Here is a 12384-nt window from a genome sequence, read left to right on the forward strand (position 1 = left end):
TCCTAGCTGATCTATAGCTTTGTTTAAACTATTAAGGATTTAAGCCAATTGACTTATTGGAGCTTAGTGAAAATAGCTCCAGCAAAGTTGGAAGGTAAATGATATCAGCTTTTGTGAACAAGATGCAAGATAACTCTCAAAAAAAGGTGAAATGCTTTCCTTATTTATGTCTTTCTTATCACTATGCTGAGACAGAACATTTTACTCTATGGAAATCAACCATCATTTAAGAGAATAGTTTGGCAAAAATCTATTCTATTGACCATTTACAGGTTTTGATCCTTAGCTCAATAAATTTGTATATCCAATTCTGTGAGATATTTTTAATAGAAATTACTTTTTCCATGTTTCAATATTTCTAGATTATTTATCAGTCTGCAGCATAAGAAATAATTTATGTACATGGAGTTTCTTCCCTCAGTAATTCTCAGCCTAGTTAGAAAGAAGGCAAATAGGTTAACAATTGAAATACTTTATGGTAACTACTGTGATAGAAATATACCCAGCACACGAATGGAACTCAGAAAGAAGCACCTGGATTGGAGCAGGGGTGCCTGGTTCAAGGAAGTGGTGAGAAGGCAAAAGGGAGAGAAAGAGTAGGTGGACCAAGTAATGAAGAGTTAGCTAGAGAAAGAAGGGTAATAACTTTTATGTTAATAGTTTAAGAAATTTGGCGTGTCTGGAGAACAATGAGATTTGGGGGAAATTGAGCTTGGATTTTATCTTGAAAAAAATTTCTAGAGAAAGAGGAAGGGAAAGGGGAGAGAGAGAGAGAGAGAGAGAGAGAGAGAGAGAGAGAGAGAGAGAGAGACATCTGCTGCCTCCTGCATGACCCTCCCTCACTGGGATCAAGCCTGCAATCCAGGAACTTGTCCTAACAGGAATTGAACTAGTAACCCTTCGGTGCACAGGACGACATCCAACTGAGTGACACCAGCCAGGGCAGATTTTATCTTAAAGTTAATAAAAATCACTAATTATTTTAAGTGGAGATTTAGAGAACACCACCATTTGAGAAAGATCATTTCAACTGTAAAGGATGGCTTAAAGAGGGTGGGAATGGGGAAAAGTTGACATATATGTAAATCTTTGATGGAGTAAAAATCAATAGAGTTTGGTGATTAATTAGAGATGGAAGGCATGAGAAAGGGAGGACTTAAGAATCCTACCATGGCCTAGCCGGTTTGGCTCAGTGGATACAGCCTCAACCTGTGGACTGAAGGGTCCATGGTTCAATTCTGGTTAAGGGAACATAGCTCACTTGCAAGCTTCTGGCCTTGGGGGGTGGAGGTGGGGCATGCTGGAGGCAACCAATCCATGTGTCTCGGTGTTTCTCTCTGTCTCTCCCTCTCCCTTCCACTCTCTCTAAAAATCAATGGAAAAACAGCAACACCAACCAGAAAGAATATATGCACCCCTATGTTCATAGAAGCACAATTTACAATAGCTAAGATTTGGAAACAGCCTAAGTGCCCATCAGCAGATGAGTGGATTAGAAAACTGTGGTACATCTACACAATGGAATACTATGCTGCTGTAAAAAGGAAGGAACTCTTACCATTTGCAACAGCATGGATGGAACTGGAGAGCATTATGCTAAGTGAAATAAGCCAGTCAATGAAAGAAAAATACTACATGATCTCACTCATTTATGGATAATAAAGACCATTATAAACTTATGAACAAAAATAGATACAGAGCAGCATTGAACAGACTGTCAAACTACAGCGGGAAGCCTGGGGAGGGTTGGGGGGTGGTGGTAAGAGATCAACCAAAGTATTAGTATGCATGCATATAAGCATAACCAATGGACAGAAGACACTGGGGGGTAGGGGAGGCCAGGGGAATGTCAAGGGGGGAAAAAAAGGAGACATATGTAATACTCTTTGTAATACTTTAAGCAATAAAAAGAAAGGAAGGAATTCTCACCATTTGCAACAGCATGGATAGAACTGGAGAGCATTATGCTAAGTGAAATAAGCCAGTCAGAGAAAGATAAATATCACATGATCTCACTCATTGTGGAATATAATGAACAACATAAACTGATGACAAAAATAGAGCCAGAGACATAGAAGCATCGAACAGACTGTCCAACCAATGAGGGGAAGCGGAGGGTGAGGGGGTAAGAGATCAACCAAAGGACTTATATGCATGCATATGAGCATAACCAATGGACACAGATAGTAGGGGGGTGAGGGCATGTGCTGGAGGGTGGGAGCAGCCAGGGAGAGGTCAATGGGGGAAAAAGGTGACTCATGTAATACTTTAAAACAATAAAAAATTTAAATTAAAAAAAATCAATGGAAAAAATAACCTCAGGTGAGGATTAAAAAAAAAAGAATCATACCAGATTTTTGGCTTGCATGCCCCTGTGAATGATAGTGCTATCACTGAAATGGAGAATACATGAAGAAGCACAAGTGTTTTTGTTTTTAGGGAAGGTAATGAACCCTGTTTTTGAAGCATTGAGGTGATAATGTGATAATGGTCTTCTGGCTTTTCTTCCTCCATCCACTTCAGTGAAGGTGGCAGAAGAGAGGAAAGACAGTTGTAGGCAGCTGTATGGAGAAACAAAGACAATTTAACTTTTTTTCACTGCAGCATAAGAAATAATTTTGTGTTTTAAATTTAGGAGCAGCATTGTAAGCAAATATTATTATTTTTATTATTATTTAAATATGTTTTTATTGATTTCAGAGAGGAAGGGAGAGGGAGAGAGAGATAGAAACATCAATGATGAGAGGGAATCATTGATTGGCTGCCTCCTGCACGCCCCCTATTGGGGATCGAGCCTGAAACCTGGGATGTGCCCTTGACTGGAATCAAACCTGGGACCCTTCAGTCCATAGGCCCATGCTCTATCCACTGAGCAAAACCGGCTAGGGCTAAAAATATTATTTTTTAATGTTGAGTAGGTATTGCTTTAGTATCTCTAATATTTAAATCAACAACTAACAGATATGCCAACAACCTTGAATTAAAGACAGAAAGAAAAAATCAACATCCAAATTGTTTCTCTAGGTCAATATAGAAATTCATGTACTGGAAATGTTTAAAAACCCATGATGGGTGGTAGCTTCTGCATTCTAGAAGCTTGTCTTATGTGGTAACAGCATGGCAGGCTGTGAACAGAACAATGGGGGCACAGGTTGCAAGTTTTAGCTTTATTGTTAGCTATCCACATGATTTGGAATAAGGAAAACTGTCTTAGGTGCAAAATGATCTTTATAACCTTCTCTATCTAATATTAATAATTTTATAGTCTTTTCAAAATACAAGTTTCCATAGAAGTCAACAGAATCCACAAGCTGTATTCAAATCCTGGCTACCCCACTTCTAAGCCAAATGGCTTGGGTAAGTCATTTAACTTCTTTTTTTTTTTTTTTTTCTTTTTTTTTTTTAATTAAATCTTTATTGTTCAGATTATTACATTTGTTCCTTTCCCCCCCCCCCATAACTCCCCTCCTCCCAGTTCCCGCCCTACCCTCCGCCCTCACTCCCCACCCACTGTCCTCATCCATAGGTGCACGATTTTTGTCCAGTCTCTTCCCACATCTCCCACACCCCTTTCCCCCCCAAGAATAGTCAGTCCATTCCCTTTCTATGTCCCTGATTCTATTATAATCAATAGTTTATTCTGTTCATCAGATTATTTATTCACTTGATTCTTAGATTCACTTGTTGATAGATGCATATTTGTTGTTCATAATTTGTATCTTTACCTTTTTCTTCCTCTTCCTCTTCTTAAAGGATACCTTTCAGCATTTCATATAATCCTGGTTTGGTGGTGATGAACTCCTTTAGCTTTTCCTTATCTGTGAAGCTCTTTATCTGACCTTCAATTCTGAATGATAGCTTTGCTGGATAAAGTAATCTTGGTTGTAGGTTCTTGGTATTCATCACTTTGAATATTTCTTGCCACTCCCTTCTGGCCTGCAAAGTTTCTGTTGAGAAATCAGCTGACAGTCGTATGGGTATTCCCTTGTAGGTAACTGAGTTTCTTTCTCTTGCTGTTTTTAAGATTCTCTCTTTATCTTTTGCTCTTGGCATTTTAATGATGATGTGTCTTGGTGTGGTCCTCTTTGGATTCCTTTTGTTTGGGGTTCTCCGCGCTTCTTGGACCTGTAAGTCCATTTCTTTCACCAGGTGGGGGAAGTTTTCTGTCATTATTTCTTCAAATAGGTTTTCAATATCTTGCTCTCTCTCATCTTCTGGCACCCCTATAATTCTGATGTTGGTACGCTTGAAGCTGTCCCAGAGGCTCCTTACACTATCCTCGCATTTTTGGATTCTTTTTTCATTTTGCTTTTCCCATTGGATGTTTTTTGCTTCCTCGCATTTCAAATCATTGACTTGATTCTTGCGCTCCTCTGGTCTGCTGTCGGGCGTCTGTATAATATTCGTTATTTCAGTCCGTGTGTGCTTAATTTCTAGTTGGTTCCCCAATATAAGATCGAGGGTCTTATTAGTTTTCGTGTAGATCTCATTAAGTTTATCGGCAGCTTCTAAACAGTTCTTGAGAGACCTTAAAAGTGTGGTTCTGAACTCTATTTCTTCCATTGACAATTTTGTCCTGTTTCTTTGTCTCCGCATTTTGTTATGCTTCCTTGGTGCACCCCCTAGTGGTCTTTGTTCGCAGTCTTATAGATAAATCTTGATTGTTGTAGCTAATTCCAGGGAGGGTTTGACCTCCAGGCCAAGTGGCTATGAGATTCAGCTGTGTCAGCGGTGGGTGAGAGAACTTCTGTCCTCTAGGGAGGTGCCAATCTAGCCTTTGCCTGAGGCTATCCGGCAAATGCCTCCGTGCAGGGCTTGGGCAGGGCGGGTCGAACAGGATCAACAGCGTGGGCTGGAGAGAGCAGTCATGGCGGCTCTCAGTCCTGTCCCAAGGGGCTCTGCCTCTCTGAGTCCCAGCACCCGCTGCAAAGCTCGGAGAGAAAGCTGCACTCGCTCTGACCGAAGCCAGACAGTCCCGCTTCTCCCGCCCGAGTTTGGGTCCCTAAAGACTCGCCCGGATCTGGAGCTCAGAGTCTGCGACTCCCTCCCGATTGAAAACACCAACCGCGCCCTCCGCCGCCAGCCCGCTCCGCGCACTCCGCACCTCAGAATTTGACTTCAGCACTGCGCCTCCTCTGAGTGTCCGTATGCGTTTCTCTTTCCTCCTAGTTGTAGGACTTCCACTCAGCCAGCGCCCCCGTGGCTCTGGGCGACGTCCCCTCCGGTTTTTGGTTTCACCTTTGAAGTAGTTGTTCAAAGCAGCAAACTCCGGCGCTAACCTATGCCGCCATCTTGGTTCTCCTCATTTAACTTCTTGTATAATGGTTTTCTCATCCAGAAATTGAAACAAAAATACTAATCACCTCATAAGATTGCTGTGAGAATGGAATGATTTAAATGTATATGAAGTACTTAGGATAGCACCTGGCACATAATAACGTGTATGTAAGTGTTAGCTATGATTATTATCATCATCAACTATATTTCTCACAAGAAGTGTACACTTTTAATGGGACTAAATTTAAAAACTTAAGAAGTTTAAACAACTTTTTTTTCAGTCAAATATAATTTTAGCTTTTTTTAAAATTAGAAAACATACTAAAATTTTTTCATAAAAGAGACATAGCTTAATTATTTGTGCTCTGAAGTCTGTAGAGTTACATATGAATATCTTGAGGGAAGAATGTAGACTTGAGGGAAAATTTATTTCTGTCTAAAAATGTATTTAAAAGAATCAACTTGGCAAAGTACCAGTGAAGGAGTAGTAAATGATTGCGACAGGTGTGAAGTTTTACTTCCTCAAGAGACTATCTCAGACGATGGCTAAGGAAGAGAAATGAGAGTTTGAAAGAGAGAGTAAAGACAAGGGAGAGATTGTCATTTGAGTTTGGGAGGTAAAGATTCATTCTTTTAAATATTTAAGGGACTTAGAAGATGACACAAGTTCTAGGAGGGCAAAAATGAAAAATCAGTGGTATGATCACTAATTCCTCTTCTTGCCCTCCAACATTACTTTACAATTCTTTCCATTAATTGCTAGCACTCATGAACTTTATTGTTTATTTACTAAAGAAGAAAACTGAAAATTTATATGTATGCAGAGTTGGTTAGGAAGTTTGGTAGTTCCAGCCTGTTCAGGCAAACAACTAGTTGATAATAATTTACTTAAGCTCAATTTAATAAAAATGGTAGAACTAACTATGGGAAATAGACATGTAGAGTATTAATGGACAGTTGTGTATATTATGTTCATAGTATAGCTAAGAAGGATAATGTACCTTTAAATTGCAGACCCAGAAAATTCCTATAATGTTCAGTCATCAGTTAGAATGTTTAAAAGTTGTAAGTTACTCTTTCTGTCCTCTTCCTTTATTTTGGGAGCCTTCCCACTCTCTCATCTGCTCCCCGTGTTTAGGTTCACAGAGTTATACTCTGAGACCGTTGAACCTTAAAATCAGATACCTAAAAGAAATAAACAAGGCAGAAATGGTTATTGGTGTGCAAAAACTTAGGTTCTCCTTTCCATAGGATAATATTAATACTGAAAAATGGCTGCCAAGCAGGGGACTAAATTTCCCAGCTGCCCTCATGGATAGATAAATCCATGTAACTCTTGTTCACTAATGGCATGTGAGTGGAAGTGATGTGTGACTCTTTGAGTCAAGGACTTTAAGATGATGTGCCTCATCCACCTCTTCCCCTTTTGTTGGCTGGTTGTGAATGACAAGGCCCTCTGGTATGGTGGAGACACAGAATAGAGGACTGGGTCCCTGAATCACCACATGGAGGAAAAGCATCAGGAATACTCACCTTGGCCTATAGTGAATGAGAAATAGGTTTGCATTGTGTTAAAACACTGAAATGTTGGGGTTTTTGTTTCAGCAGTTAGTATTTCTCTAGCTGTAACAGTAAACATTACTTTCTTTTTAGTAATTATTTATTTTGTGAAAACATTTTTAAAAAAGAGCCAGTCACAGAATTTCAATACTTGGCTGTTTTCTGTGTGTACTTGGGAAGTCAGTTAACTTTGCAGATGTAATTGTCTCATCTTCAAAATAGGAATAAAGATAAAATAAAATCATGTATGTTGAAATGCTTTCAAATTGTAAGAGAAAATAAAAGTAAAATAGTAAGATTACAATAGTGTTTCCCAGCCCTATGACATCACATATGCTGTTCATCTTGGAATGTCCTCATCCCACTTCTATTCTTAGGGCTCTCACAACTTTATCCTTTAATTTCAAATGCCCAAACTATCTTTTCACTGAAGATTTTTTAACACCTCATGTTCTCCCTTTCTCCCTGCCCCACCAGTAGTTAATTTCTATTGTCTCCTAAGCATTATGAACATTGTAACTAATTAACTCAACAAATATTTATTAATCAGCTACTATGTGTCAGATAGTATTCTAGGGATGGGTGAGAGAGCAATGGATAAGAAAATCAAAGTCCTTGCTTTGTAGAGTTTATAATTTAATGGGGAAAGGCAGATAATAAACCAGTAAATAATTTTTTAAAAAAGTTTGGGATAGTGACAAGTGCTGTGAAGATGAGGCACAAATGACATGAGAGAATTAGAGGGATGAAGGGAGCTGCTTTCCACCAGGTGGTCTAAGGCAGCCTCTCTAAAAGAAGATGATGTTGGAGTTGATACCTGAATTAGAAGAAGGAGGGGGTTGTCTGAAGAGCTTGGGGGTGTGTGTGTGTTTCAAGCAAATGAGATCATAATTGCAAAAAGAATCTAAGGAACATGAAGAAGAAAGATTAGTTTGTTCTGAGTAAAGAGCATGGAGCAAGTGATCCAAGGGTTAGGTAGAACCTGACTCATGCAAGGGCTTGTAAGCCATGGTAATGGTATGGGTTTTATTCTAGTTCCAATGGGAAATCACTGTAGAATTTTAGCAGGGAGAATGGAGAGCTGATATATATATATATTGGAAGATGGTCACTCCAGCTAATGAGAGAAAAAGGGATGATAGTGGGTAAGAGTGGAAAGGTTAAGAAGCCAGGGCAAGGGTCTCAGAAAGAGAAGATGCTACCTTGAATAGCATGAGACAGAATAGTGGCCAAGTAATCAACCACATAAGCAGATCTTGATTCAAATCCCATCATGCTTCAGGATTTTGGAGAAAGGGCTTCATGTTTGAGGCTATGTTCACATCTGTAATACCCATCTCAACAGGAAGGTAAGGATTAGAGAAGGTAAGGTAGGTGACCTTTATAATGTTGTTATGGATGGCCCCACCTCCACCTTTCCAAATTCATATGTTGCAGCCCTAATCCCAATGTGACTGTATTTGGAGATAGAGTTTTTAAGGGGACAATTAAGTTTAAATGAGGCTATAAGAGTGGGACCCTAAGATTTTTATGGTTTTCCATCTTACGTTTAAGTCCTTTATCCATTTTGAGTTTATTTTTGTGTATGGTGTAAGTTGGTGGTCTAGTTTCATTTTTTTGCATGTATCTGTCCAATTTTCACAACACCATTTATTGAAGAGACTATCCTGATTCCATTGTATGCTCTTGCCTCCTTTGTCAAATATTAATTGAGCATAGTGTGGTTCAGGTCGATTTCTGGGTTCTCTAGTCTATTCCATTGGTCTATATGTCTGTTCTTGTGCCAGTACCAGGCAGTTTTGAAAACAGTGGCTTTGTAATATAGCTTGATATCTGGTATTGAGATCCCTCCTACTTTGTTCTTCTTTCTCAGAATTGCTGCAGTTATTCGGGGTCTTTTTTTATTCCAGGTGAATTTTTGGAGAGTTTATTCTAGGTCTGTGAAATATGCTGTTGGGATTTTAATGGGGAATACATTGAATCTATAGATTGCTTTGGGTAGTATGGACATTTTAATGATGTTGGTTCTACCAATCCATGAACACGGTATATTCTTCTATCTGTTTATGTCTTCCTCTATCTCTTTTTTCAATGTCCTGTAGTTTTTCGAGTACAGGTCTTTTACCTCCTTAGTTAAGTATATTCCTAGGTATCTTAATTTTTTTGGTGCAATGGTAAATGGGATGTTTTTTTTAAATCTCTCTTTCTGTAAGTTCACTATTGCTGAATAAAAAGGCCATAGATTTCTGGGTGTTAATTTTGTATCCTGCTACATTGCCAAATTCATTTATTAAGCCTAATAAGTTTTTGATAAAGTCTTTAGAGTTTTCTATGTACAGTATCATGTCATCTGTGAATAATGACAGTTTTACATCTTCTTTTCCAATTTGGATACCTTTTATTTCTTCTTATCTAATTGCTATGGCTAGCATTGTGCTAAGCAAAATAAGTCAGTTGTAGAAAGATAAATATCACATGATCTCACTCATTTGTGGAATATAATGAACAACATAAACTGATGAACAAAAATAAATCCAGAGACGGTGAAGCATCGATCAGACCGTCAAACCTCAGAGGGAAGGTAGGGGGGAATGGGGTAAAAGGGAGAGATCAACCAAAGGACTTGTATGCATGCATATAAGCCTAACCAATGGACACAGACACCAGGGGGGTGAGGGCATGAGTGGGAGGTGGAGGGTGGGACGGCAATGGTGGGATAAGGAAACATATGTAATACCTTCAGCAATAAAGAAAAAAAAAAGTGGGACTCTAATCCAATATGACTGGTGCCCTTATAAAAAGAAGAGAAAACAGCCCAGCCAATGTGGTTCAATGGTTGAGCATCAACCTATAAGCCAGGAGGTCATGGTTCAATTCCTGGTCAGGGCACATACCCGGATTGCAGGCTCGATCCCTAGTGGGGGGCGTGCAGGAGACAGCCCATCAATAATTCTCTCTCATCATTGATATTTCTATCTCTCTCTCCCTTTCCCTTCCTCTCTGAAATTAATAAAAATACATTTAAAAAGAAGAAGAAGAAGAAGAAGAAGAAGAAGAAGAAGAAGAAGAAGAAGAAGAAGGAAGAAGAAGAAGAAGAAGAAGAAGAAGAAGAAGAAGAAGAAGAAGAAGAAGAAGAAGAAGACAGAAGGAGGAGGAGGAGGAGGAGAAGGAGAAGGAGGAGGAGGAGGAGGAGAAGAGACACCAGAGAGCTCTCTCTCTGTATGAGCCCATGGAGAAAAGGACATGTGGCTAAGGACAGAGGTCTCACCAGCAATCAATCCAGTAGGTACCTTGACACTTAGACTTTCAGCCTCCAGAACTCTGTGTAAATATATTTAAACTAGGGGCCCGGTGCACGAAATTCGTGCACTGGGTGTTGGGGGGGGGGATGTCCCTTAGCCCAGCCTGCCCCCTCTCACATACTGAGAGCCCTCAGGCGTTGACCCCCATTACCCTCCAATCGCAGGATCGGCCCCTTGCCCAGGCCTGATGCCTCCGCCAGAGGTGTCAGGCTTGGACAGGGGACCCCCATCTCCTCCCGATCACTGGCTCTGGCCCCCGCCCAGGCCTGAGGCCTCTGGCCCAGGAATCATGCCTGGGCAGGGGACCCCCATCTCCCTCTGATCGCTTGCTCCACCCCCCGCCCAAGCCTGACGCCTCTGACCCAGGCTTCAGGCCTGGGCAAGGGGACCATCATATCCCCCCAATCCCCGGCTCCGCCCCCCGCCCAGGCCTGATGCCTCGGCCAGAGGAGTTGACTCTCATCACCCTCCGATCACCAATCACCGGATCGGCCCCTTGACCAGGCCTGAGGCCTCCGGCAGAGGTGTCAGGCCTGGGCAGGGGACCCCCAGCTCCCGCGGTTGCAGGCTCTGCCCCTGCCCAGGCCTAATGCCTCTGGCCTAGGCGTCCGGCCCGGGCAGCGGGGACCCGCAGCTGCAGCGGCCCTGCAATCGTGGGCTCTGCTTTAGGCCCAGGCAAGGGACCCCTAGATCCCAGGACTGCCAGCTTCGACCGTGCCCAGCTCCCATCGCTGGCTCCACCCCTACTTCCTGCTATCACTGGCCAGGGCGGAAAAGGCACCTGATTCTCCGATCATGGCTGGGGGGCAGGGCAAAGGCGGCCCCAGGGCTGCCTTTGCCCTGCCCCCCAGCTCTTAGCTCCCCCCTGGGTTTCCGATCACTGTCAGTGGCAGGGGGCTTCTTCCTGCTTTCCCTTTCGCCTCCCTGCATTGTGCCTACATATGCAAATTAACTGCCATCTTGTTGGCAGTTAACTGCCAATCTTAGTTGGCAGTTAACTGTCAATCTTAGTTGGCAGTTAATTTGCATATAGCCCTGATTAGCCAATGAAAAGGGTAGCTCATACGCCAATTACCATTTTTCTCTTTTATTAGTGTTGATTGTGTAAGCCACTCAGTTGGTAGTATTTTGTTGTGGCCTGAACAGACTAATACATTTATAATGATTTTTTTCAGAAGCCTTTTCTCTCACCACATCACAAGCTTATTCAGGGCTGCAATGGTGTTTTAGTCCCCTCTATACCCAGGAGTCCAATTCATAGCTGCCGCAATAGCAGAGTGACTTACTACATGTGTCTGTTTAGCTAGGCACATTTCTGTCCATGTAGATTTCAATGTGGACTCCAAGTTCTAGATATTGTCAGTTAGGGTCCAGTTAAAACATTTTAAAATTACATTTAAAAATGAATTTTAAAAATTATGAAATGTTTAGAAGAAAACTTAGTTGTAAATCTTTGTGACTTGGATTAGATATAACACTTAAGTCATAAGCAACAATTATATAAATATAAATAATATAATATATAATATATTATATAAATAATATATATATTAGAGGCCCAATGCAGTTGGGGGGGACCAGGACTGCAGGGGAGGGAGGGCAGTTGGGGGCAACCAGGCTGGCAGGGGAGGGCAGTTGGGGGCAACCAGACTGGCAGGGGAGCAGTTAGGCATCGATCAGGCTGGCAGGGGAGTGGTTAAGGGGTGATCAGGCTGGCAGGCAGAAGCAGTCAGAGGCAATCAGGCAGGCAGGTAGGCGAGCAGTTGGGAGCCAGCAGTCCCAGATTGTGAGAGGGATGTCCGACTGCCAGCAGTCGAACATCCCTGGAGGGGTCCAGATCGGAGAGGGTGAAGGCTGGGCTGAGGGACACCCCCAAGTGCACGAATTTCATGCACCAGGCCTCTAATATATATATTGCACTTCATCAAAATTGAAAGTGAAGGATACTACCAAGAGAGTTAATGACAACTTACAGAATGGAAGAAAATAGTTGAAAATTCTGTATCTGATAAGGGTCAAATATCTAGAACACATAAAGAATTCATAGTTCAATAATAAAAAGACAAATAACCCAACTGAAAAAATGGGCGAAATGATTTGAATAGACATACCTCCAAAGAAGAATAACCAATAAACACATGAAAAATGATCAACATCATTAGTCATTTGGTAAATGTAAATCAAACTTCAGCAAGATAACACTTCCACTCACTAGGATGGTTACATAAGAAATGAAAGGGACAAT

This window comes from Myotis daubentonii, chromosome 2 (genome assembly GCF_963259705.1).
Source record: "Myotis daubentonii chromosome 2, mMyoDau2.1, whole genome shotgun sequence".
Classification (NCBI taxonomy): domain Eukaryota; kingdom Metazoa; phylum Chordata; class Mammalia; order Chiroptera; family Vespertilionidae; genus Myotis; species Myotis daubentonii.